Here is a 26,233-nt window from a genome sequence, read left to right as displayed (position 1 = left end):
AACAGCTCCCACCCACAGTGTCAGTAACCAGATCTGCCCAGTCACAGGAAATGCATCAGTGCATGCAAGTGTATGGAGTTGGGGTGGAGGAGGGGGTGAGAGGGATGGTGAGGTAGGGGTTAGGGTCAAAGCACTCCTGGAAAATTGGGCATTCTTGATGAAGACCCATCACTTATGCTATGATTGGTGAGTCAGGGCAATGCCAGTGTCAGGGCACAAAGGGAGGACCCTGTCTCTTCAAAGTATCCTCATCCATCAGGGTGTAAGCCCTCCCTCACACCTGCCCTATGTATCAGCACTGGGCATGTGCCTGGCCCAGTCCTACACATCTCACTCATAGCCGTGCGTGGGAAAACCTCTGGGAGAGGGGCAGGGTCACTCCATGCTCACCACCACCAGTACACCACACGGAGAGAGTTTACACCCCCTGGTGTTTACCTCACCACAAGTGTGTTCGGATATGAGTCAAAGGGAGGCAGCGAGCCACGTCAGCAGGTCAGCAGAGTCTGAGCGCTTTCTGATGCGTAGAGAGGAAAAAGGGGAACTCCGTCAGCCGAAACAAAACAAAAAACCCAAACAAAAAAATGGAGTGTGTTTAAGCCTGTGCGGGTGTGTTCATGTTTGACTGTATGGGTATGCCTGTGTTTGAGTATGTTTAATCCTGTGTGGGGGTGTTTGTGTGAGTGTGTTTAAGTTTCTGTGGGTATGCCTGTGCTTGAGTTGAGTGTGTTTAAGCCTGTGCGGGTGTGCTTGTGTGATTGTCTGTTTAGGTAAGTCTGTGACGATGTGAATGCTTTAATGAGCCAGTCCGTAGGGTTTTGGGTCTGGCCTGTGTAGTCCTCCTCCAGCTCACGTGCTCTGTGAGGGATACCCATCAAGTCTCTGCAACCAGCACCTACCTCTAATTATCTGGGGATTACCCCCTCCCACAGGCACCCTTTATAGTATCCAGAGGGATTTCCTGGTTCTTTAAAACTCCTCTAATAAAATGCACCTCCCGAGTCTCTCAGCAGGGGACCGGTTGCTCACACTCGTTTCATGTTCTCTCTGTACACAATTTGAGAAGCTCCAGTGCGGTGGACTTGATAACCAGCTGACACTCAGCAGCTCATATTTATCATTTACTCGTAGTTATGTGCTTTTCCAGTTTGTCGCCACGTGCGGTTCGTTCTGGTGGTCGGCTGCGGCAGGGCGGCCGTCGAGGAGAACGTGCCTTCTGAGGAGGGGAGCACTCTGGGTAAGATTACCCTAGTCAGGTTACATCTTTCATTCACGCGACATATAATTAGAAAGGGATTTTCCACAATCCAGACACGGAGGGGGGGGGGGCACAGAGTATTCCGGAATGAAAACACCGCTGAAGCCCCTCTCCTCTTGCTCCTCGACAGATGAACGAAGGGCGAAATGATGGATCTGAACTGTAAGCCGCGTAGCTAATGACGTAAACAGACCAGAGCTGGAAAACCATTTGGTCACCTCTGAAAAACGCCCCAAAAGATTTATGGGGAAGCGTTGGTTGTTTATTTATTCATGTCGCGCGCTATTGAAAGGCCGTGGTTAATGACTTAAACAGGGCATGGGTGCGAGCACATGGTGAAACTCTTAGTCCAGGCTCATCCCTCTGACCCGCCTTAGAGATCAGTGGTGCTCCCTGGATGGCGGTGCGACTCCCTGACTCTGCAGGAGAGCCGCTAAGACCAGGAGGCGTACGCGCCACATCGCGTTACGCGCTTCTCAGTGAAGCGATAGTAGCTCAAAAAAACGAGCCACTCTCAAACCCCTACGTTGAAACTGAATGGCAGCTTGGGACAGCTCCCCCGACTATGTCAGAGTTGGCAGGGATATTTTTTGTCACGGAGCCGATGGGAAGACAAATGACTTGTGGGAATTCCACGCAGGGAGAGGGCGAGAGGAGGAGCTCGGAGGCGCTGGTTTCTGGTGGAGAGACCGGGCTTTGTGGAAGGGTGTGTGGGATAATTGGTGTGGCAGTAAAGATCCCAGGGCTTCCTCTGTCAAATCCCCCGAAGAAACAACCCCCTCTCCAGGGCTAAGTGCTGCTCTCGGCAGAAAACAGCTGTCCGACTGCGTTCACACAAGACTCCTAAAGCCATTAAATGCTGTGGAAATGGCTGTAGGAGAGGCTGATTCTCATTTGCGGCCCCTCAAAATGTGTGCAGATACTGATTATCCATAATGTGCAAATAGATTTATTTTGTCATTTTCAGTACTTTGCAAGTGATGTGGAAATCTGGACAAATGTATTGATTAGAAATGTACACTTACGTACATGTAAATGATAAAAATCAGGAAAAAATCTCTCATGTGAACCATTCCATCATTGACAAGGTTTTGATAGAGTCACTATTTTACGCCTGCCCATGGACAGTATGCCCACCCATTGTAGTCTTTAGTAAAGCAGGTACCTAAGACATGCACGGTAGTTTGGGGCAGCAGTGCCATCCATAATGTTTGGGATAAAGACCCATTGCCTCCACAATTTTGGATTTGTGATTTTAAAAAATCACATGTGGTGAAAGTGCACATTGTCAGATTTTAATAAAACATTTTGGTTTCACCATGTAGAAATTACAGCATTGTTTATCCATAGTCCCCCTATTGCAGGGCACCGTAATGTTTGGGACACAGCAGTGTTATGTGAATGAATGCAATCATATTTAGTATTTTATTGCATATCCTATCCATATTTATTTATTGCATGCAATGACTGCTTTAAGTCTGTGATTCATGAGCATCACCAGTTTTTAGCTTTGAGAAACTCTTTTGTTGCTTCAGCAGTATGTATATTTTGGATCATTAACTTACTGTTGATTGAGTCATTCGCTTGAACTTGAGCAGATAGGATGTGTCCATATACTTCACAATTAATTTTGCTACTCGCATCAGCAGTTGTATCATCAATGAACATAAGTGAGCCAGTACCTTCAGCAGCCATACATGCCCAGCCCATAACACCCCCACCACCATGGTTCTTGGGCAGTTCCTTCTCTCCTCCATACTTTGTTCTTGCCACCACTCTGATATATGTTCGTCTTCATCTCATCTGTCCACAAGACCTTTTTCAGGAACTATGGTTGCTCTTTGAACTACTTCTTGGCAAACTGTAACCTGGCCATCCTGTTTTTGCGGCTAACCAGTGGTTTGCATTTTACAGTCTTCTGCGGACAGTGGTCACTGACAAATCCACACCAGACTCCTGAAGAGAGTTTCTGATCTGTCAGACAGGGATTTTTCTTTATTATGGAGAGAATTCTTAACTTGGCAAACAAATGTGTTTTCATTTCAAGCTAACTCTAAAATAGCTACCTATTGTTACCATTGTTAGTATAGGTGAAGCATGAGCACAGCTTTTTCAACGAATGGAGAAAGCTTCAGCATTTTCATAGGCATATATTTTTTTCAAGCACATATTTTATAAAGAACAGCAAAAGCATGTGTCCATATTTTCCCATATGAATAGAATCACCATTTGTTCCAAACCAATCTCATCTGTCATCCCTCAGCATTACAAAAGCTAGTAGAGCTTCTTTAATCTCATGTGTTAAAGAATTATCACATTACACCTTCCCAATCATCCGTGTTGATAAGTTAGTTTGTCCTTAACGATGACTGACAGCAATGTTCCCACACCGTGGCCATACTGTAGTCAGTGTGGTTATTAGAACCATAAGTGTGTGATAGTACCATATGGTTATAATGTGCTAGATCATTGTTTTAATCTGGGGGTAGTAGACTCAAGAAATGTGAAAAGTGCAGTTATCACCTGCTCAAAAAATAGCGATGAAAATAGAAGGTTATTGATAAAAATGTAATGTTTTGTAGCATAGGTAGGCACATAAAAAATAAACAGAAATTTAATTAAAATGGGGTGTCTCGGTGGCGCAGCCTGCAGAGCACTGACCGCATGCTCATTGTGAGCCGCGACGTCAACGGTTCGAATCCGACCATCTGACAATTTGTCGCATGTCTTTCCCTATCTCTCGCCCCCATTCTTCCTGTCTCTATATACTGTCCAATAAAGCTGAAAAAGGCCTAAAAAATATCTTAAAAAAAGAAATTTAACTAAAATTTAAGGTTTAATTCAGGGCCTGAATTTAATGTTAGCCTTTTAACAGTATCCTCTGCCATTGCTTGATGATGCATTCTGCATCTTCATGAAGAAATGCATCTTTCTCCAGCAATAGTGTTGGTTGGAACGAGCAAGTATTGTTTTGCTTTCGGCTCTTCGTTTTTCTAAAAAAAGATTTTGAAAACATTCTGGTTCTGCAAGCTCTCTCGGTTCTTTATCATTTCATATTTTCCCCGCATTATTATTGCAGTGAAACTTCATTAACATATTAACATACAATGTGAAAGGTGAGGCTTCATTCTTGCCTATAATTGTGGTGTTTGCTGTAATGAAGTAGGTGCTGTGTGGAATGTTGGACACAATTCTGGAGCGGGTTCCAGTCCTCAAAAACCTCCCCCCTCCAAACCTGCGCCTTTCCATATTTTTTTGCACGGCACTGGCGGGAATGAAACGGGGGTTAGAACTGTAAAATCAGGCAGGAATCCTGTTTATGGCCTCGGAACGCAGCTGCTGTTGGCTCCGAATGACCAGCCCAGGAAAGGCGGGCGTGGGGATGGGCAAAGTGGCACAGACAGATGTTAAAGCAGTCCCACACAGGAGCGGCCGTGTAATTGCGCTTGGACCGCGGCACTAGCCAGGAGCGCTGCCGTCGCACGCAATGCGCCGCAAAACTCCCCAGGCCGCCCCCGCCCCCACAGGCTAGACTCTCCTCCCTTCCCTTTCTAATGTTCTCTCTAATGATGTGATGTGGATTAGAGCTTCTGCCTTTCTCACCAACACCAACAGGCAAGGAGCACACAGACCAGGCCCAGCCAGACCTCTGCCTTTCTCACCAACACCAACAGGCGAGGAGTATACAGACCAGGCCCAGCCAGACCTCTGCCTTTCTCACCAACACCAACAGGCAAGGAGCACGCAGATCAGGCCCAGCCAGACCTCTGCCTTTCACACTAACACCAACAGGCAAGGAGCACACAGACTAGGCCCAGCCAGACCTCTGCCCACTGTTTTATCTTCAGCAGGCATACCCAAGCCTGAAGACTGCAGTCATTATATATATATATATATATATATATATATATATATATATATACACTCAGTGACCACTTTATTGGGTAGACATGTACACCAGCTTGTTAATGCAATTTAATCAGCCAATCATGTGACAACAACTAAATGGTCAAGTGGTTCAGCTGTTTTTCACACCGAACGTCAGAATGGGGAAGAAATGTGATCTAAGTGACTTTGACCGTGGGTGGTTTAAGTATCTCTGAAACTGCTGATCTCCTGGGATTTTCACGCACAAAAGTCTCTAGAGTTTGCAGAGAATGGTATGAAAAACAAAAAATATCCAGTGGGCAGTGAGCAGAAAACACATTGTTAATGCTAGAGGTCAGAGTAGAAGGGCCAGACAGGAAGGTGACAGAAATGCAAATAACCACACATTACAACAGTGGTATGCAGAAGAGCATTGATGAAAACACAATGCATCAAACCATTAAGTGGAAAGGCTTCAGCAGCAGAAGACTTAATAAGTCTAAAAAATAAGTAATACATACCTAATAAAGTGCTCACTCAGTGTACATCATATGCTATATTATGTACAATATATACTGTTTTTTAAACGTTTGCATAAACTGAAACCGATGAAGATGACACACATGACAGCAAAGCCAAAGCATTGGTTTCCAACAAAAGAATGAAATAAGAAAGATGTCCTCAGTCATTGTCCCTCTACTGTGAAGATGGAGCACAGGCCTCTGTGTTCCTTTTGCTTCTGATTTCCAAGTATTCGACGTGCCAGTCTTTAACTCAGGCCCAGAACACAATGGGGGGGCTTTTGTCCTTGACAATGAACAGAGAGACTATATATACCGCCATATAATGAAATGCTTTTTGCTTTATTTCTTTTAACTGCGTGCGTGAAGCTGAGCGGAATATAATGAAAATGTCGAGAGCGGCGATGATATACGAATGTTATGGAGGTGTTTTACTGGTACCTCCTTGAGATTTTTACCTAATGTTTTTTTTTTTTTGCTGCAGAGCATGTTTTTTACTGCCCTTGACAGGTTGAGCTTTGATTTCTAAAGCAAGCGGTGTTTGAAGGGCACATATTTCAACTTCGCATTTCAGGAAGACTGTCCTACAGTCCGCATTAAGGGACAAGAATGCGGAGGTAAGCGTGAAGAGAGAGCCAGCACCATACACCAGCAGTCCATCTCAAAACATGAGAAAATAAAGAAGGACTCCACTTACTCTGAGAGCCCAACACCACACCACCCCACTAAAAAAATGTGTCCTTGAAATATGTGGTGGCCTCCGAGATGCTCCATGTGAAAACAATTTGGCTCTTCTAAAGAAAGTCTGCACTGACCCTAAAAACAAACAGTCCTGAAATAATTAAAATTTTTCAGGGCATGCATTTCCCTGGGAGATGTATTTACTTTTAAAGAGGGAGAACATCCAGGCAGATAATAGTGTCCAATTAATCATTCTTCATGTTGTGCTTTCCCCTCCCCCGCCAATTGTTACTTAAACTGGGGCGATACCAGTTTCAAGAACCTTTTCGGAATTATAAGGATGTCTTATAATTAGCATTTTCCTTCCTTGGGTATACAGGAGAAATTATCTACTGAGCAATTAGCATGGGTGCTGTCACAGTCATCACAAGTAAATCATGTATTCTTAACTGCTTAAATGAAGTGTGTCTTTTCAAAGGAACATACGGGTGTTGCAGCCCCTGATGTTACAGGTTATGTAATTATGTTGTACATAATGCACGTATAGGCACGGATGGTGCAGTGGGTAGCACTGTCGCCTCACAGCAAGGCGGTCCTGGGTTTGAATCCCTGTCGGCCAGGGCCTCTCTGTGCGGAGTTTGCATGTTCTCCCCGTGTTTGTGTGGGTTTCCTATGGGTACTCCGGTTTCCTCCCACAGTCCAAAGACCTTTTGGACCGTTGGTATGAGTGTGTGAGTGAATGGTGTATGTGCCCTGCGATGGACTGGTGACCTGTCCAAAGTGTATTCCTGCCTTTCGCCCAATGTATGCTGGGATAGGCTCCAGCCCCCCTGCGACCCTGTTCAGGATAATGAATAATGCCAGTATTATTTCAGGTTTATATAACCATATGCAACAATTAGAGAATTAATATTCCCTTGTTCATCAAAATCTTCTGTGAAGGTTTCCCTGTGCTCTTAGCTGAGAGATTATAGGTTTGATTGCCAAACGAAGCACAACTTACTCTGAAATGTTTCAGTAAATCGTGACCTTGCAGTTATGAGGTTCTATCTGTGTTCTGAGTAGTTTTTAGATATTGAGCTTTCATGTCCTAACACAGCAAAACTGAAATGCAGGGCAGTTCTTCATAGATCAAAATGACAGACACCCTGAAAGTTAATGTACAATATCAAAATCCTATCAAATTGCCCTGTAAACAATACATTTATGACACTAACTAATTTTGTTAGAACTTTATAATTCTGAGGTCTCATCCAAATATCCAGCTGTAAAATGTATGTAAAGTAGAGTGTAGAGTGTATATAAAGAAAACAATATGTGTCACTCCGGGTTAAGAGTGTGTGCTTCATACCTCATGTAGCAATGTAATTGTAAAATGATTGACCAGGGCAGTAGGCCTATTTTCAACAATAACTGAGTCTATACAGACATGTTTAATATGGTGGAAACAGTGAAACAGCTTTTTTCTCTTTTGTCCTCAGCTAATAGCTAATTGTCTTCAGCACTAGCTGCTCCCCTGACCGAATATGGATTGTCAAATGTTTAGGTATTATCACCACAGACACCACAGACCTGGGTCAAATATGGAATTTGTTTAGGATTCAAACACTTTTCTGTGCTCGATTGATCTGGCCCGGTGCAACTGAGCCAACCCAGAGGACCAGAAGGCAGGGTTTGAACTCTATTTCATAGGTTCCAATACCCCAGACAAGCTCAGCTCAGTAAAGTGTAGAAAAGCATTCGGATCCAAAACAATTACGTATTTGACCCAGGTCTGTATCAACGCACCTCGGAGGCTGGTTCTCATTCAGAAGTTGAGTTTCCCCACATTTTGCTCACAGGGCTAGGGGCAGAGTTCCACCTAAAGTTCTCTGAGAGAGCCAGCGCAGGCAAGCCTGTTTTCACATCTCACACGCCTCTGTCTGAAACCTTGGCAAGGTGCTACATCCCACAAACACAACCAGATGCACAGTGCAGGTCAGGGGGGGTCAGGACTTTATTAAAAAGGGTTTATTAAAATGGGAGGGGGGATCAATCTCCATCTCTCTTTTCATTTTTTCTTTTGGCAGCCACAAGGTCCTTAGCAGGTGCTGACACAATCTCTCTCTCTCTTTCTCCCTCTCCCTCCCTCTCCTGCTTTCTCTTTCTCTCTTACATTTGTTTCACTCTCTTTCTTCTCCTTTTTTTGTATTTTCTCCTTTCTTTTTTAATTGGAGATATAAAAATTGGCGGACTATTTGGCTTTGATGGGAGCAGAAATTCCTTGCATCATTGAGATGTCTATGCTGCTTTGCGGTAACCCTACGCCGCATCAAAGCATTTTCGTGGGAAAAGAAAGCACCTCTGAACCAGGGGGCCTTGGGACACCTGCAGCTACCAGTACACCGTGATTAAAGATGACTGCTGGACTGGACTCAACACTCCCATTCATTTGTTTTCTCTCTCTCCTTTCCCAGCCTACACTCAACATCTGCCCGCCTGTTGTCCGTTTCAGGTTCGACTGCAGCTGTACCACCACCGGCACACATGTCAATCTGTTATCCCCTCCTCTCTGTAGCAGTCTCTTCTACAACTCCAAAGCCCATGTAAAATATCCAGTACACCAGCCTCATTCATGTGGCTGCTAAAAGCTAACTGCTAATGATGTGAAGAAGGACGGTACTGGGTGCGAGAGCTATGGAGTTGTCCTGATAGATATGGAGTAGTTATAGGTATGGAGTAATTGAGATAGGTATGGAGTGGTTGAAGTAGATATTGCATGGTTGTGATGGGTATGGAGTGGTTGCAATAGGTACACTATGGAGTGGTTATGATAGGTGGGGAATGGTTGAAATAGGCATAGAGTGGTTATGATAGTGGTGATAGCTATGGAATTGCCACCAGTGGTTGTGATAGGCATGGAGTGTGTGTGATAGCTATGGAGTGGTTGTGATAGGCATGGAGTGTGTGTGATAGATATGGAGTGTGTGTGATAGGTATGGAGTTGTGATAGCTATGGAGTGGGAGTGATGGAGGTATGGAGTTGTCACAATAGAGTATTTACAATAGGTATGGAGTAATTGCGATAGAGTGGTGTGGTTGCAATAGATATTGTGATGGGTATGGAGTGGTTGGAATAGGTACAGTATGGGGTGCTTATGATAGGTATGGAGTGGGTGGAATAGGTATGGAGTAGCATTAAGAGGTTGGGCTGGGGATGTGGGAAGCTCAGTACTGTTGCATGCTTCTGGCAGACTTAGAGCAGAACAGAGCTGTGTGCCTCCCTGGCTAAGCCCCCCCCCACCCCCCCAAAAGGGCACCGTAAATCCTGCAGGGCTTCCTCCCAGGGAGGATAAAAGTAATACAGCCGCTGACCCATCAAACGCAAAATGTGTGTCAGATGTGGAACAAGAGAGGAGACCCAGTGCGTGCTCCTGACAGGCACTCAGAACCCAAGCTCACCGTCATCTGGTAGACCAATCATAGGGAGCGTGAGAGCAAGGGTGGCAGCATGGGGGTGGGGGTGGGGATTTGCCTAATGGAGAGGTGTGGGAACACGGACACACTCGGACACGGTGCCAGGACCTGACGGACAGGGAACCGCGTTGAGAGGCCGTGCAGCGGGGAGGGGGGGGGGGGGTCGGGGATTGCGGGGGAGGGCCGGCGGGGCAGAGGTGGCGAGGAACGGAATTTGTATCGAATTCAGGCCTCCAAATTGTTTCCAGCCCGGGGCCATCAAAACCTTGTCAGATCGCCCACTCTTTCTTTTGCACGCCACTTTACGTCTCTCCCCTTGAACAAACACGCAGAGGAAGGAGGGATCAGCCTCCGCCACCTGACTCCCGCCTGCCCTCTCCCTCCTCGCCGCCAGGCCTCGCTCGCCCCCCGACCTGGAGAACGTTCCGGAAAACTCTGGCAGCGAGCGCGCGGAAAAGGCCTCGCAATTTCACGGATGTTTTTGAGCCTAATCAGCTGCTTTGAAGTCAGTGAGTAATGGCATTTCTTACTTGAAAAGTAAAGAAACTGGAGATGCCCCCCCCCTCCCATTTATGCAAAGAAATCAGAATAATTAAGTCTGGGTGGTGTGAGCTTGGACTGTTAATTGTAAAAAGTCACATTTGGTTCAGCCTCTTCAGTATTACTCGCCTCATTTCCCCTAACCTTTTTTTTTAAAGAAATATTACCAACATTTCAAAAGGAAATCTAATCTCCACTTCTCTCTATTAGAGTGATGCATTAGAGGCTTGTAGCTTTCCAAATGGCGACCGAAATGGAAAGCATGAAATGTACCTAAAATACCAAACTCCATTTTCCTCTTTTGTAACGTGTGATATAAGGTTCTCGCTTTTATTTTGCTTTTCACGGGAGCTGGAAAATGTGCCCTTCAGTGAAGCTCCCCTTGAAATGCTGGTGGAGTAGAGAGAGGAGCTGGGACTCATCTAATGAGGGTGTGAAGACAGCCATTAATACTGAGGGACTGTGGTCACACCAGCTGCCGAGCAGCAGCACTGCCAACTGTCTGTCTCTGCCACACAGCATCCCTGCAGGAGATAGCACTAATTCTCTTTCTCACTCCCTCTCTCTCTCTCTCTCTCTCTCTCTTACTCTCTCTCACTATCTTCCTCTCTCTCATTATCTCTCTCTCTTGCTCTCTTTCTCTATCTTCCTCTCTCTCTATCTTCCTCTCTCTTTATCTCTCTCTCTTTCTCTCTTTCTTTTGCTCTCTCTGTCTCTCTCTTGCTCTCTCTATCGCTCTCTCTCTCACACACGCACTCACACATGTACACGTATATATCCGCATTCAGTCCAGTACCAGGGCTTGTTATTTAGATTCTTCATAGATTGCTTCATGTGTATTTAAACAAATTGACTCTGACACATTAGCAACCTTATTTTTTTTACAATGCATTTTTGAGATATTAGAGACATCCAAATCAATCATGTTCAACTTAATAAAACTGCATTTCGTTTCTATTTTTATAGCCATTAGATCTGGCTTAAGTTTCTTTCTTTCATTCTTTCTAGTTTTTCCAGCAGACAATCTTGCGCACAGAGAATTATGATTTCATCACATATGTCAAACTTCCAGTACACTTTCAGTGAGGCTGGAGCGGAATATTAAAGCTCACATGCGAACTGCAGGCCTGGTAGTACTTTAAAAGTTTGTCTCATTGTTTAGAGGGAACCAGCCATTCATATGGCCTCTATTTTTTACGCTGTAATCATGTGTATCCTTACATCATATCAATCTACTATGCAGTAATGTATCTACCGCATCCAGTAGACCTCTCTGTTCCAGATTACAGACGCTAGCTGAAACTGTGCTCTTTCTCTTGTCTACCATGTTGTGGCAGGCAGTGCTATTTCATATGTAGGTTCCTAGCGGTCTTTGTGCATTATGCTTCATAAAAGACTGGACAGAAATGTTGACAGCTTGGCCAAGCTGGCAATGAGCTGGTCAACCAGCTAGTGCTGGTAGCTTGTCAGAGCTGGTTGACCAGCTACCAGCTGTTTTAAAACATAGCTTGAGCTAGTCAAACCATGTCAAGCTTGGAGCTAGATGAACTGGTCAACCAGCTAAACCATGTTCAGCTGGGAGCTGATCTGAACTGGTTTCAAAACCTAGCTTGACCTGTTTTTTTCAGTAGGGATGTTCCCTCTTGCTCACCCCGTGGTAGCTGTCTCCCACTGTCCTCTTACAGTCACACCAACAGGGTGGAGAGGAGTGAAGGCTCTCTCTCTCCCTTTTCCTTTACCCCCTACCCTCTGGTTCTACTTCCTGACCCTTCTGACACACAGCTGTATGGGTTTGATGGTTGGCTGAGTGCAGTCGGCAAAAACAACAAAAGAACAAAATGGCCATCTTGCCCTTTTCCCCAGGCCGGCAGTGTGAGCTGAGGAGGACCACCGATGTTTGGCTGTAAGGAAGCGTATGCTCACATGCTGTGGGACCAGGGGAGGCTGAGCCACCATCGCTCTGCCAAATGAATCAACTTCCCCCCCGCCCAAACCCCCCTCCCCCACCTCCTTTCCTGTGCTATCCGCCTGGAAACATTACACCAGGGCTAGAGGCTCTGTTTTGAAGTGAGGTGTTGGTATCTGACTTTTATAGTCGAGCTGGTGCATTAATAACTGCGGAAGTTGGGGTGGGCTCTGTCTGAAGTAGCTGAACCGTGAGCATTTTTGCACCTTGCGCCTTTTACATTTTGAAATATCATGAAGGCTTTCACAGAGTGAAATACATTTGGATTTAATGAGGTCAAACCTAAGTTAATGCAAATCCTTTTGGTGGCGTGAGAAACCTTGGCTTTCTTTGAGACTGTTTCGACACATGCGGGCTAAAACATAATGTTGCTTTTCTTCTACATTTTGCTAACATACTTGCTGGATTGGCCACTTGTAATCTTCCAATTCACTCAGATTTGGCTAACATACTTGCTGTATTGGCTACTTTTATTCATACAATTCACTGTGACTCTCTTGTGTGCCTATTGAATGGTCGACAAACAATATCCATAGGTCCAGTTCATAGGGAAGTCTGGGTTTAAAGCTCTCCATCTCCAAACGAATGGCCTTACAGGTTTTACTTTAATCATTCCCTCCTTTTGAAGGAACATAAAGACTTGACAAATAATGGTAAATACCAAAAACCATCCCCAGATTAACCCCTTAATTGACCCAGAAAAACTCATATTGTAAGCTACAGAGCTGGGGCTTACATTTTACTGAGTGCAATTATCCATCTACCTCAGAACCTCAGAATCTGCAGTTGAGAACAGCTTCTCTTACTCCTGCTGCTGGTGGTCAGTCATGGCCACCAGGTGCCCAGAAAGCTCTCAGTACTAGTACTAAAATTTCAGTCTTTTTTAATGTTACATGCACTTATCAATCCCCAAATTGCTTTCACCTTCTTCCTTAAGAAGGGCAAAAGAAGATTAATAGTGATGAAGATTAATAGTCTTGATTCTTGATTCTTATAGACTGCTTTTTCCATGGCTGGCCAATAAACAGGTTGTAATGGCCCCCACAGTCTGCAGCTATTGATGGTCCAGGGTGCAACACAGGAGTCTCATCAGAATTAGCAGTGTTCCCTCTCCATGATCAAGGTTGTGTCAATGCGTGCGTGCGTGTGCATGTATGTGTGTGTGTGTGCGTGCGTGCGTGTGTGTGTCTGTCTATGTGTGTGTGTATAAATGCGTGTGCATTTGTGTGTGCTTGTGTATGTGCGTGCATGTGTGTGTGCTTGCGGACATGCCTGTGTATGTGCATGTGAGTGTGTCCATGTGTGTGTGTGTGTGCATCAGTGTGTGTGTGCACGTATCTGCGTGTCCATGCCAGCGTGTGTTTTCTGTATGTGTGTGTGTGCATGGGTTTATGGGGGGGGGGGGCGCGGGTAGATGCATGGTTGCATGTTTGGTCGACCACCTTGGGTTGCTTCATACATAGTCCAAAATGGACTGACTTGTGAACCCACACCCTGAGCCGGCCAAAAGAAGATGGACACCCCCCTACTGAGTCTGGTTAATTCCCAGGTTTCTTCCGGAGAGTTTTTCTTTGCCACGGTTGCCTCTGGCTCGCTTTGCGGGAGTCTAGGCCAGGGAGTTCTGTGAAGCGTATTGTGACACATACCCTGTAAAATGCACCATATGAGTGAAATGTTTGCATGTGTATGTGAATTTGCATGTCGTGGGGTAGGAATGTAGATGCATAGGCATGTGTTAGTTTTTAAAAAACATTAGGGTTTCAAATTTTCCCAAATATTAAAGGTAGCATCCCAATTAATAACACTTCTGACCTTCATTCACTCCAGCCCTGATTCAAGTATATAGTACACTGTGTATGAAATGTAGCTGTCGGGGGTCTATACATTAAGGGAAAAACATGTAGTTGTCTACAGGAACCAATAAGACATTAGTAACCTGGCTCATTTGTTCCCTAGCTGCTTGCTCACAATAATTGCTTTAGAAGAGGAACTGTGAGAATCCACTAATCTTTGTTATATGGACGTGTATACCTAATCATCTGCGTACAATTTAACTCAGCCTAATGATATAACAGGTGGTCTGCACAGCGCCAGTCCTGAACCAGTGCTTGTGAATGAGCCTCCGATTCATTTCCACATTTAGCAAGCTTTATGTATCACTCTGGAGAAACTTCTCAAAGTATGTTAAAACTGAACTAAAAAACTAGCAAGTGTGCTTTGGAACAAGTTTCATTAACGACTTGTTCGTTTTAATTATTCTAATTGCTAATTAATATAATAATATATTGAATGCATTTGATAGAAGTAGCCTTATATATTAAAATACTACTTTTATCTAATCCATCCATCCATCCATCCATTATCTGAACCCGCTTATCCTGATCAGGGTCGCAGGGGGGCTGGAGCCTATCCCAGCATACATTGGGCGAAAGGCAGGAATACACCCTGGACAGGTCGCCAGTCCATCGCAGGGCACACACACCATTCACTCACACACTCATACCTAAGGGCAATTTAGACTCTCCAATCAGCCTAACGTGCATGTCTTTGGACTGTGGGAGGAAACCGGAGTACCCGGAGGAAACCCACGCAGACACGGGGAGAACATGCAAACTCCGCACAGAGAGGCCCCGGCCGACGGGGATTCGAACCCAGGACCTCCTTGCTTGTGAGGCACTTTTATCTAATGCATTTAATAAATAAAAATTGTATGTTTCATTGTAATTTAAAATCTTCTTTAAAGCATCTCCTATTATATAACTCATTTGAATCTAACTAGAATCTATAGTGTGACCAACACATATCATCAGCTATATAAAAAGAGATGCATTTAAGACTTAAAATGGACAATGAAGATTTGACACAATTTTAAAATACCACTATGAATTGTGGTAGCACGTTACATACACAAAATCAAAAATATCCATCACTCGAATACTGCTTGAGAAGTGAGATAGAGAGAGAACAAACAGTGACCAGCGTTCAGCTATTCCGCGGACTCCGCAGTGACATAGCTTTTCGATCATTCAGAAGGCCACTCAGGATTGGTAACGGTTGCAGGCCAGAGGGTACACTCCACTTTAAACAGAACTCAGAGGGAGGATTCTGACCTACACAGCATGGCAGCTTTCTGTTCAGTGTACCAGACAGGCAGACCTTATTTTAGGACAAAGTCTAGCTTATCACAGTTGTTTCTATGTGTAAGGTGTTGCGAAGAATATTATTACTTAAAGTACTGAAAACCTTAAAAACTGCTACAACATAAACTTTCTGGTCTGTTGACTGTAGTTGAGCAACCTTAAATCCTCTGTAGTGCTCCCTTGTCTTGGTCCTGGAAAACCTATTGAGTGCCATAAAGGCAATTCTTTGCTGAAGTTGCAGTTAGCCTGTTTGTAGGTTTCACTTCTTGCTGAGGTGCAGGCCCAGCATTTTGACTCACTCTTCTATAAAACACGTCAGAGAGCAGTCAACTAAATATTTTCAGGCTTTCATGTATTTTAGCACCATTTTATATGGGAGCTTAGGAGATACAAAGAAACTGCAGTAAAAAAGTAAACAGGCTGTCACAAAGACAAGAAGAGTTCCATGAGAATGGAACAAGAGGGGCATGTTTTTATTTGTTTAAGTCGGCGCGAAAACAGTGCGTTTAAGTCAAATGCACCCGGTTACAGTTCTGCATGTCAGTGTTGAAACCCCATTAAAATGCACTCAGGTTGACTTTCGAGTTTGATCTGAGGAAGAGAAAAGGGTCTTGTGCACGACGATGTCTGAAGTCTGATGTGGTCCAGATGCTCCTGGAGGAGGACAAAGTGGAAAATAAGGCCCAAGCTGTGATGGGTCTTCCCCCTCGGTGAGATGATGAGCCTACAGAGGAAGCTCTCCCTGCTTAGGGGTCCTTTATGGCGGTTGGCTAATTGATACCATGATGCTAGGAGACAGAACCATTGTTTACGAACCCATCGGGAAGTTATGGGATCGTCCCCCACCCACAGCCAGCGCACGATCCTGCACACAGTCCCTGAAGCTGGGGAGTGAGACCAAACTGCTTCCGTTAAGGCCCATCCACACCAAGAATTATAACAATAACTCTAACGATAATGATGTGAGCATCCGCACTGCTGAACGATGATGTTCTGTAAGTAGTCTCTCAGCAATGTCATCTGCCATTTTGTACGTGACGGCTTGTAAATTCGGTTGGATTTTTATTGTTAAAAAATCGAGAGTGATCCCGATGATATTGTTTGTCGTTGTCGTTATAGTCGTGGTGTGGACTCCGCCATCCACTTGAGTTATAACAATTTTTAAAATTACATATTTATAGTTATTGTTATAGCTATCGTTCTTGGTGTGGATAGGCCTTAGCTCATGGAACTGTGGGCACAAGAAACATTCAGCTGTTGAATGAGTAGGTTTGGGCTTAACCTGTTGAGGTTAATCTGGATATTCACAACACGAAGACATAGTCTCTGCACTAAGTAACTCAGGAGTGAGTCTATGCTCAATATCCCCTCAATTCCACATGAAGGGTATGCAGTGCAGATGTGCAGAATGCTGCCGTGTATCACAAGCTTTAAAGTCTTCACTGTGAGCTTTCTCAGGAGCAAAGGAGCACTATTTGCTTTGTACAAAAACCTGTGTATTCAGTTTGGTTCACAATTGAGACTTCATGGATACATTGCATCTACGCTCAAACCTGCTCGCATCATTACTCAAAACAGGACACCATTAGCGGTGGGTGTAATTACATTAGGGCTTATCTTTGCTGTGAAACAAGGTAAAGATGAGGTAGTATAGCCTGCTGCTAAACATGAAACATCTGCAGTTTTTTCCCGAATTGAGGCTTCTCAAGAAACAGACCCAATAATAATGCATTTGATTGCGCAACAAAAAATTGCACCACAACCTCCAACCCTGTTGTAAAACACGCAGAAAGTTTCAACACAATTCTGTTCACCAGCACTGGCCTGGCTAGAATACTTCCCCCTGAGGCTGCCTGTCTATGAATACATCTCAATCTTACAAGTAGTTTCTTTTTATCGCACATCTGGGATAAAGGGGGGGGGGGGGGGGCAGCCTGACGAGAGATGTGACCGAGCTTCTTCTGCTAAGACGATCTCCCTGTCCTCCCCGTGGCTTGATTTATTTTCCCAAGCGCCCGACGTCTCCTGCCACCAGGGAGAATCGCTGCAGGTTCAGCTAAAACTGACAAAGTTTAATTCAGGAGCGAAGGGCCCCTTTCCAGTGAATTCCCCAATCTTGTTAAGAGGCGAATTAATTAAGAAAAGGGAATCGCAGATGAAAAACATGAACGGACGTGGTTATTTATTAGTGTGAGGTAGGGGATGCATAGAGAGAAATGTGGGTGGAGCATATGCTGTTGGCTGCAGTTCAGGTGCATTTGTTTGCCATATGGGCGCAGGTACGGCCGGGGTTAGACAATAGCTCCATAAATCCCGCGCTCCCACACGATGCCGATGGGAGCGCTGACAGATGAAGAATGTCCAGAGAGCCTTTTGGACCGGTCCAAACCCAGAGGACCAGTGTGGAGCCAGCAGCTATCGCCTTACCGGCTCATTGAGAAACTGGGCTGCTTACGAGAAAAGCCCAAAGACCTGGGAAATACGTGGAGAAACCATGGTCTGTTGCCAAATAGTTCTAACAGAGAAAAAGAGCTACATGCATAATGGTTGTCTTAAACGGGATTATACGTAATTCCCCTATTGTGATTAGACGATTGTCTGCGCTTCAAAGAAACAAATCCCAATTGAGGTCCCATGCAATTCATTAGAACACTCATAGGAAAGCCCTTCAAATAAATGGTTGAATTTGTTCGACAGACCTACATGCCATCATAGTGCATTTTGTCATGTCAATAAACCGCAACCAACACCGCTGGCAGACGGCTACGCACTGGATGGAATGGCAGTCTCACGATCGGCGAGCCAAATAGAGACGACTACCCCAACTCATTTCAAACGCCCTGGACGTGGACCAGATCGTGGATCAGAGCGGTCGGCAGGAGTTCAGGATTTCAGGAGTCCTTGCTTGGCTACCTTGTCTGCCTGGACGCACCGAATCCAAAAGCGGAGGCGTCACCGTTCTGGACAGCGCTTCCCGATCCGCGGCCACGGGCTGCCTTTGATCCGGATCCCGAGCTGTTATTCCACCTACATCTCCCGCATGCCCGGAGGCCACAGGCCTTTCATCTCCGTCCACTCCGAAGGGGGAGGAAAAACAACGCGGACCTGCGTCCCCGACATCAAACAAAGAGCTGGACGTTTACTTGGCATCACCTTCGCGCCTCCAGCAGGCCCGAGGGGGCCAGACAATAGTGGAAACAAAGCGGTAGGCTAATCCAGGATCGACAGCACATGCGTTTGTTTTGCTGATTTACAAAGCACTTAAGAAACTCCAGGGCAGGAGGAGGACCGGCGGGGAGCGAGAGGGCCGGGGGGGACGGGATTGAAAGCACATGGGCAGAGGTGAGGACGCGCCGGAATCGCACACGCGCGAGGAATGAATTCCGTCACCCGCTCGCCGGGACCTCTCACCCTTTTCCTTCATTTTTTTATTTATTTAGTTATTTCCTGATTCATCACAGTTCATCCGTCGAGCTTTCCTCTCAGGGTAACATCAGCATATACAGTGACCTCCAGAATTATTGGCACCCTCAACAACAACAAAAAAAAGATGTATCATGATCAATATTTTATGTTCAACCATACGGGAAAACAATATACTTTGATGTCAATACATTTACTCTCATGTTTCAATGTTTTTTATTGAGTAATCTAATTTTTTTCTGAAAACCACAGGTGCCAAAATGATTGGCATCCCTAACAATTACTGTAAATAAAATCAAACTAAGTGAAATTGGCAAAAGATTTTACTTTCATTTAGTTAATCTCAGTCTAAAGGAACTATATCGCATCATTCCATCCCTTCCTGTTTCACTAATGTATAAAAAATGAGGCAATGAGCATGAAAAATCCCGTTGTCAACCATCAGCATGGGAAAAGCCAAAGAACTGTCAATTCAGAAGACACAGATGGTAATTGACCATCAAAAGTTGGGTAATGGGTACAAAAAATGATTATACCATGGTTGTAACATACCACTTAGTACAGTAAGGGCAATAATAAAAATGCATAAAACATATGGAATGGTTGGAAACTTGCCAGGAAAAGGATGCAGTGCATATTATCCCCACAGACCGTAAGGAAGATAGTGAGAGAGGCCATGGGTAACCCAAGGATCTCTGCAAGAATTGCAGTATATTATATTAGTAAATTATTTGGAAGGGTGGCATGACGACAACCCTTACTGAGCACAATAAACAAAATTAAGCATCTTCAGTTTGCCCAACTTCATTGTAATTATGACTGGAAGAGAGTGCTATAGGAAGATGAGACCAAATGACTTGGCCATACACACCATCAAAATGTTTGGCATCAAAATGGAATGAATACAAGGAGAAGCACCTCATACTTACTGTCAAATATGGTGATGGGTCATTGATGTTTTTGCTGCCAGTGGGCACTATGAATTCAACAAAGTACAAGGACATCTTGTCAGAAAATGGAGGGTTTTTCAAGGTTTTGCAATTTTGTTTTATGCAATTTGCACAAGAGGGCATTGAAGAAACATGATGAAAGTATTAAATATGTCCGTTCTTTAGTTTTTGAGAGGTAAGCGTTTTAAATTTACCATTCTATTTTCAACCATTTGAGAATGTTCCCCTCGTAGTGCATTCTCATATGTAATCACACGAACCACTGGCCTACAGGTAAGACAATGCAAATATTTGACTAATGTTAGGTTCACTTAAATTAGACTGCTTTTTAAGGACTATTAGACTATTTCTGGTTAGATATATTTGCTTATATATGTTTGCTTTCATAAGCTGACGTTATCGATAACGTTAGCTAGCTAGTTTGCTTTCATAAGGACATTGTATTTGTGCTTTTATCTTAACTTGGCTAGCTAGCAAAAATGAGTATTGGATAAGTCAGCATCCTTACCTTAACTATCGATCATTGTTGCTGATCATATGTTCTTTAACTTGTCATAAATTATAGGAAAAGACTCATGACTGTCATCTTTGCCAGGGGTACCAATAATTGTGGAACCTGTTTTTTGAGGAAATACATTTTTTATTTGAAAAATGTAAGACTTTGGTTGATTCCATCGAATCATTAATAAAGAGCTTTACACATGTTGGAAAATGAAGCTTATGTCAATAACTATTCTTTTTTTAGTTTACATCACTTTTTGTGCATATTTATCAAGGTTGGCAATAATTCTGGAGCCCACACTATATATATTTTTTGCTTTGACTCTGTTCCCACTTTCCAATCATGCAATCAAGTTGGAAAACGTTGCCATTGGCATGATGTCCCGACCTCCCACCTGGCACCCCGACCCCCAACAGCAGCCATGGTAGTGAATGAGTTGAAGGAAAGAGCTGAGATGAATTAGAGTCTTCAGCAGACACCATTGCCTTCACAGGACCAGAGCTCTCGAAATGTAGCCAATGTTTTTGAAAAGTGATTAGAGAGTGGTGGAGAAACGGTTTTGGCCATTCCATGAGACTCAGTTTGCAGCTTAGCATGGAATGACCTTAAAACCCATTTAGAAATACGTTGCTCAACTCACGCACCATACTTAGAAATAAAGCTTTCTGCTTTACATTTGCATGTTAGTTTTCATAATTCAAAAAAGTAACTGATTTTAGTCTATATTAAATATACATGTTTTTCATTTTACCCATCTTTCAGCATGGGACTTGGGAGATATTTCGCCACATGTGGAGGCAGTTTCACGTAATCAGTTTAAAACAAAAAAATATTGTGACTTTGCTATCCCATAATGTCTTTTTTTGGCATGTCGCGTTTTGAGTACGAGACAATCTGAAAATAAAGAGACGGGGAGTCTGCTGCCTTTCGCCAGCTGCAAGTAATCTCCAGTTTTCGGGCCGGTGTAAATACACACGATTGTGACGTGAAATGCACAACTGACTGGGAGGTGAGCTGACTGCCATACATAAAAATGTCTGCGTGTGAGAGGTGAAAACTGGAACGGCACAGAAACGAAACACGGTCGTAGCATTAGCGCTGACCCGCGTGCTAAACAGGATGCCTCTGCCACAGGGCATTCCCTCACATTTCCCCCCCGGTCTAGGTCCTCCCACGAATGACCCCCATGATAAGATTACCCATCTGAGGGGCTTGTGCTATTTGAGCCGCCCTTTGATTGCATGGAGCCTTGCTCTCAGCACCCAAACATACATTAACCGCGGGCGCGCCTCCAAAAGGAAGAGCTCGGCTTAATCAGGGCCTGCAGCGCAGCCCTGAAAGGCGAACCGTCGCCTGGCATTCCAACGGCATGCGGTCAGGTGAGGGAGCGCGTAGAGTCAGGTAAACACCATGCTCTTTTAATTTTGCGTAAGATCAAGTCAGAGACGACTTCACTTTTCCCCTCTTGATGGATGCTGTCTCCTTGGTTACAGCAAGCAAAGCTGTCCTCTTTCGCCCGAGTCTCCATTTTTCAGCCCCCTCGGGGTGACACTCGGCCCCGGCAGGATTACGTATTCCGGACTCTTCCAAGGCTGAAGTGAGTAGGCCTTTTGGCAGGTCCTCTTGGCCAAGGTTTCTTGGGTGTCTTTCCGAAGCGTTTATCCCGGAGTAGTAACAGGCCTCTCACATTCGATCCCGGCACATCCGTCTCGAGTCAACGGGTCCCTCGTATGTTTTCGAACTCCATGGAAACCTAAAATTAAAATAGAGGATCAATCTTTGATGCTTTCTGTCAGGGTGTGATTCGGCCTAGTGTTTATTTTCCTCTGTGTTCCCCATCTGTCCTGGGGGACTATTTGACAGGAAGCTTCATAAGTGTGCCATTTTTCTCCCCCGTTTTCCTCATGTTATTTTCCACAAGTGGCTTTTGAATTCACACCCATTTTCAACTGGCAAAAATAAATGAACAGGGTGACTTGTGGGTCATTTGGCGTTTATGTTCATTTGCATCACTTTAGTTAAATTTGTCCCACTGCTTCATTTTCCCGGCACAGCCTCCTGGTGAATTGGGTCCACGAAGCCTTTCCTGAGAGCAGTGACCCACCGGATAAAAATAGCCCAGCCAGGACGGTGACAGCAGGTTCGAGGGACTCTGATGCATCCCATAGGATTAAAGTGAGCCAGAACGCAAAATTTTAATAAAAAACCCCTTGTTTAGTTTCTATGGCACTTTCGAAAAATACCTATCGGGGGGGCGGCAGGGAGAAAGAGCGAGGGGAAGGTGAGAGAGAGGGGGCCAGGGAGAGAGGGAGAGAGGGAGAGAGAGAGGGCGAGACGGCCACGCTATGGGAAAGTGTTCTGGTTTCGGGGAGGACTAATTAGAGAAAAGGCCTGGGCACAAAGGCCTTTCAGCAGGGCAGACAGTTCCCTTGAATTGCTCCTTAAAAGAGATGCCGACGCCAATGCCAAAAAAAAAGCGGGAGAAAAGGGGAATGGAGGGAGGGAGAGAAACGGAGCGAGAGCAAGAGGAGAAGTGAGCAACTGGTGGAGGACAAAACCCGAGAGAGGAGGAGAGGGAACGGAAGAGAGCGGTTGACCGCATGATGGATGGTGATGAATGTGTTTTAAAAGACGGGAGGAAAACAAAAAAGAGAGGGTTGAATATAGGAGAGAATGAGGCATAGAGGCCGCTTTTAAAGAGGCAAAGAAACGGGAAGAAAACTGGGGGGAGGGAGGTGGCAGTGGCATTTGTAGGGGGTGTTGCCGCAAATGCAAATCTGAGCGACGGTAGTCTGAGCAGTGATCTCCTCCTCTTTACAAACCCATCACTCATTGGAATTCCTTCATTCTCGTGATTAATATGTAATTATGGGCAGCGGGAGTCGCCCCGCAGCGTAACCTGTTGTCCCACACATATTGCAGTCCTCTGTTCACCATGTGCTGCAGGCTTACTGAAAATCATATCCTCTTTGACCCCTTTCATCGTGACCGTCGTTCGCTTTTAACTGCTCCCCACACTCGAGAATTATGATTTGTATGGTTTTGTGAAACTCTTTATTGACTCCTACACATAGTGGACAATTGAGCAATTCAGCTGTTGCTTTACCCCCCCCACCCCCACCAAGGCCACTGAGTCACTTGGCGTACCCAAGGAAAGAGGGCGGGCGCGCAATCTTTTGACAGTTTCACACATCAGCATCAGACAAGAAAGCTGTTTGGACTCACAGAGAGACACCCGAGCCCCATCAGGCAGAGTTTACACAGTTGATAAATAACCAGTCTACGGAGCACAATGTGCAGGGCGTGCCGTGAAAAGTGCACGGGATAAAGAACGTCTTTTCGCTGTTTGGCTTTTTCCTTCACAGAGGCAAAACAACATGATTAAAGCAAGCTTTTATATTTTTCAGCTTTTCTGCTGTCCTCCTACACCTAACCCGCCTTCCCCCCGCAGTCCCGAACTATTGTAAACGTTCCAGCCTCGACCCCCACCCCCACCCACCCAACTGTTTGCGCCCTTCTAGCCCCAGCTCTGTATGACTCCAGCATGAAATCAATTTTTGGCTTCCTATTCACTCCCATTTTGGCTCTCTGGGAAAGGAGATGCATGTGCTATTTTCATAAGACACCGCCCCCCTCAGTCTCTGGGTATAGTGCTTAGCAAAATGAATATACACCCATTCCTTAGGACTCCTCTTTCTCTTCTGTCCACTGATCTTCTTTTCACTTTTTTCCTCACACAGTGATAAAGAATTAATTAAGATTAGATAAGACTGTGTTTAATTCCACTCTACTCTCTAAGTTTTAGTGGTGTGCTGGTGGATTTCATAGACAAGCTGACCTGTGCTAATTGTCAGTAAACCTGTCAATCAATTTAATTATTCTTGAAAAGATCACCCTGTTCTTCACCCTCGCAGCCCACACATGGTGGTAGTGACCATAAAGGTCCCGCTGTCATTATTAGAGAAAGACCTTTTGGACTCCATACTGCTCCCAGTGGCCAAACAATTACAGACGGCCGTGTCAAAAGGCTCAATGCCAAGAAAAATCCCATCAGCACCCAGCAGATTGATCCATTTAAAGTGAAATGCAGGCTCTTATATTAACACTAACAAATGTTGAATCACTCATCATTCATTACCACACATGATATCGACTGGGAGTAAAATGTGTGATTTATCTGTTAGATAATCTGACAATCTGTTAATTTACCTAGGCAGTTGTGGTTCTTGGGTTTTTCTTCATTTGTCATATTTCTTGTTTTTTTAATGATAAACTGCAGATAAACTACGATTTCCAGTAGTCATATCACACCTATACATATGGAAACATTCATAGTTTTGGAAAGGCTGTGTATTTTTATGTAGCTTTATGTCTATTTTAATCATCATATTTTCCTTTGTTTTAAGACGAGGTTCAGTTGGATGGAGTTCAGTTTCTGAAGTGTGGGAAGAGAGTGAGGGATAGATGTGAATAAATTAGCCAGAGAGGCTAATAAATGGAGCAGTGAGAAAAGAGAGGGAGAGGCAGAGGTGGCAGTCCTCAATGAGCAGCTACTGTTTAATCCAGATTGACAGGATTTTCATCATCCCTGGGCCACCTCCCTCTCCCCCCACCCCACCCCCAGCCCCTGGCGTATTCTCCCCGCTCCATCCCGGATCAGGCGGTCACCAAGGGCCCTTTGTGAGCGTTATCACGCGGTGACGAGTGACGGCAGCCCTGCCTCCCCGCTCTAATTAAAGAGGTGAGAGGGGTGAACTGGCCGGGAAGCCAGAGATGGAGGAGAGGGAGAGGATGGAATGTTCAGGGAAGGATGGGGGGGAGGCAGGGGACAGGTACATCTAGTTCCCCTGTCTCCTCGCAGGTGTGTAGGAGCTGGAGATTGCTTTGTCAGGATGAGTCAATCAAAGTCCTCCTCAATGGCGATAAAACATTTAGAGTCAGACCTATTAAAGAAATTTATGTGAGGTAATATACCACTCTCAAACTCTCTCTTCAAAGTTATTTTCCACTTTCTCTTATGGCGCTTGTCGACTATCAGCCTCATGCCGGTATTTAGCTTCGTTCCCCAAACACCCCGACTCTGAGAAGACGGAGAAAATACATTCTCCCAATGCCAAGCATGTATGGTGTCACCATGTCGTGACACAACTGTCCAGGGATAGCTATCCCTGCCTGAATACAGCGATAGCAGATGTTCCATGGGAGTACCGTGGACTCACAACATGCCACCACTTGCATGGCAATGAGCAGGTCAGGTTATAAGATTTGCATGTCAGATTAGGACATGCGGTGTGCTTTTGGCGGTTGTTGCGCTGGTTCCCCGTTCTCCCACACTGTGCCTGTCAGCCCAGTGGGGACGGCTGTCACTCCCATCTCTCCTAGCACCCGGGTCCCCTCGCTGACTCATCTCGCATTCCCGCACACCTGGACCTGGAGCCGTCAGCGCTCCGGTTAGCGGGACCCAGCTGGGCCGGCGGCTATCGGCCGCCCCATCTGCCCCCGCGCAGGTGGAGACAGGGAGGACAGCAACGCTGCATTCAGGCGGGGAGACAGGGGGCAGGGGGACCAGGAAGGCGATTGAGCTTCTAGCGTCCTCTCTGAGAAGCGTCTCTGCTGGGAAAGGATGAAACAGGGCGGCGGATTTTAATCTCCCCCGATACCGTATTATGTTCCCGGAGAAATGTAATCTTGTCGTGTTTTAATAATATGTAACCGTACCCTGCTCCGAAGGTTAGGATTAAGGGTGCTCTAAATGGGGCTGTTTGGACTGGGGGCAGAGCTTTGGGTCGCTTTTGGGTATTTAATTACAGGGAAGGGCTTGAGGAAAGGATGGAGGTGTGTAACTTGACCTGGTCTTGACGGCACAGTCGCAAATTAAATTTTACAAATGTATCACTTACCTAATACTAACTCGGGGAGTGTTGTGCTG

Source organism: Conger conger, chromosome 2 (assembly GCF_963514075.1).
Source record: "Conger conger chromosome 2, fConCon1.1, whole genome shotgun sequence".
Lineage (NCBI taxonomy): Eukaryota > Metazoa > Chordata > Actinopteri > Anguilliformes > Congridae > Conger > Conger conger.
The sequence above is the reverse complement of the archived record's forward strand: the minus strand, read 5'-3'. Positions refer to the sequence as shown.